The sequence below is a fragment of the Lepidothrix coronata genome, unplaced genomic scaffold (genome assembly GCF_001604755.1).
Source record: "Lepidothrix coronata isolate B3197 unplaced genomic scaffold, Lepidothrix_coronata-1.0 Scaffold24, whole genome shotgun sequence".
Lineage (NCBI taxonomy): Eukaryota > Metazoa > Chordata > Aves > Passeriformes > Pipridae > Lepidothrix > Lepidothrix coronata.
This window is the reverse complement of record NW_016690204.1, coordinates 49,383-52,221: the sequence shown is the minus strand read 5'-3', so window position 1 is coordinate 52,221 and position 2,839 is coordinate 49,383.

The following is a 2,839-nucleotide window of genomic DNA, read 5'->3' as shown; positions in this document are numbered from 1 at the left end:
GCTGGCGACAGGACAGAGAAAACTCAATGAAGACTGCTTTGGGGGTAAGACTGAATTAAATCTCCCCAAAACCCCTTTCAGAGACCCTTTTTTGGAAATAGAGGTGGACTTCCATTTGAAGGGAGTTCCAAAATGCAGCAGCACTGGAGAGGAGGAGTGAAAGTCTCTAAGGAAGTCCCCCAAAGGCTCGGGCTTGAGGGATTGGGATTTTCACAAAGTAAGAACAGAAAAATTCTGACTGCAGTACTCAAATCTGCTGCCTTAAAAATGAAAGACACTAACTAATACCACAGAAACTAATTTGAAGGAACTGTGACCTGAAAAGTGACAAAAGGACTTCTCTCTTTTCTTCATGGACTCTTGTTGAAGAAAAAGAGAAATTTAATCTAATATAAATATATTATTTCATCATAAACAAGATAGTTGTTACCTATATATATATATATGCATGTAAATAAACTTTGTATTTTCCACTTCCCCCAATGCTGAGTAGCTGTGTTTTGTCTGAAAACCCTCTCACACTGAAGCAAATTTTGGGAGGGGGGCTTGAATTTGGAAATTGGATTTTTGAGGGTCTCAAACTGTGACACCAAGTCAGTATGCCCAGTTAATGAGGGTAGAGAACCAGGGCCTTCACAACCAGTGGAGGACCCAGAACCTGAGATCATTACCGAATCCCTGTCATATGACCAGCTCCGCAATATGCGGAACAACGTTACTTGACACCAAGACGAGCCCATTTTGTCCTGGCTGATTCGAGTGTGGAACCTTATGAGTGAAGGCTTGCCACTTGATGGCAACGAGGCAAGGTATTTGGGATCCCAGGCCCAGGATGTGGGTATCAAGCAAGCATTTGTGAGGGAGTCAAAGCCCCTTTCTCTCTGGGAGTGACTCCTAAGAGTTGTGAGAGAGAAGTTTGTTTACAGAGACTTCCTGCAGAAGCACCACTATGAGACAGCCTGGAAGACCATGGAGGAAGGTATCCAATGCCTGAGAGAAATGGCACTGCTAGAGATACTTTTTGACAAGGGTAGGCAACCCAGCCACAACCCTGACGTCAGGTGTACGTCACAGGTGTGGTGGAGCCTTTCATAGCAAGGGCCATCCGTATACACCAATTTCTTGGCATCATTGCACTTTGGAGGAAACAGACACAGTGGGCTCTGTAACAAATAAACACAGGATGTAGGATAGCATGGTCCATAGCCTGTTATGGGCCCATATCTCCACTACAGAGACAATGGTTGAGAGCCTCAAGGCACTGACTACAGAAGTAAAAGATGAACAGAAGAAACTTCGAGAGCATACGGATAAACATTCCTCACAGACCAAAGGTGCCACACCAGAAAGCTCTTGCTGCTCATGGAGTGCTCAGGCTGGTCCACCAAATGCACCAGAAAGACAAAGCTTCAAGACTTTCTTTCCTGGGGATAAGGGCTGTTGTTTGCTTTTTCAGATCTGCGCTGAAACTGCCATCCCAACTCCCCAGATTGCATACCGACAAATATTCCTCTAAGAGAAAAAGTGCCACACCAGAAAGCTCTTGGTGACCACGGAGTGCTCAGGCTGGCCCACCAACTGCACCAGAAAGCCAAAGCTTCCAGGCTTTCTTTCCTGGCAATAAGGGCTGTTGTTTGATTTTCTCAGCCCTGCACTGCAACTGGGAGAGCGACTTCAAAAATTACAAACGGACAAAGATTCCTCCCAGACCAAAGGTGCCAGCACATAAAGTTCTTGCTGCCCATGGACTACCCAGGCTAGCCCACCAACTGCACCAGAAAGCCAAAGCTTCCAGGCTTTCTTTCCTGGCAATAAGGGCTGTTGTTTGATTTTCTCAGCCCTGCACTGCAACTGGGAGAGCGACTTCAAAAATTACAAACGGACAAAGATTCCTCCCAGACCAAAGGTGCCAGCACATAAAGTTCTTGCTGCCCATGGACTACCCAGGCTAGCCCACCAACTGCACCAGAAAGCCAAAGCTTTCAAGCTTTCTTTCCGGCTGAAAATGGCCATTACTTGCTTTTTTCAGCCCTGCGCTCAAACTGCCAGCCCGACTCCCAAAATTGCATGCGGACAAAGATTCCTCCCACACCAAAGGTGTCAGAACAGAAAGTTCTTGCTGCCCATGGAGTGCCCAGGCTGGCCCACCAGCTGCACCAGAAAACCAAAGCTTCTAGGCTTTCCTTCCAGGGGATAAGGGCTGTTGTTTGTTTTTCTCAGCCCGGCACTGAAACGGCCAGCCTGACTCCCAGAATTTCATATGGACAAAGATCCCTCCCAGACCAAAGGTGCCACAGCAGAAAGCTCTTGCTCCCCATGGAGTGCCCAGCCTGGCCTACCAACTGCATGAGAAAGTCAAAGCTTCCAGGCTTTCTTTCCTGGTGAAAATTGCCGTTGTTTCCTTTTCTCAGCCCTGCGCTCACACTGCCAGCCCGACTCCCAAAATTCCATACGGACGAAGATTCCTCCCAGACCAAAGGTGCCACGACAGAAAGTTCTTGCTGCCCATGGAGTGCCCCAGCTTGCCCACCAAGTGCACCAGAAAATGTGGATCCCAATGTTTGCAAGTCCCACCACCCACTACTCAGTCTCCTCTTTACCAGTCCACTGCATTATTCCATCTTTCCTGAGGCTGGTGCATGACAGGTGTGCTGGTTTTAACATCAGCAGGAAATTAAAATCCAAATAAGTCACTCCCCTTCTCTCACTCCTTTTGGTAAGGGATGGACAAAAAAGGAGAGACTGTGGGTTCAGATAACAATTTACTGAAAGCACACAGCAATGGAATAAGACACGCACAGTAACAACAGCAATATTAAGAGCACAAGTATACAAAAAA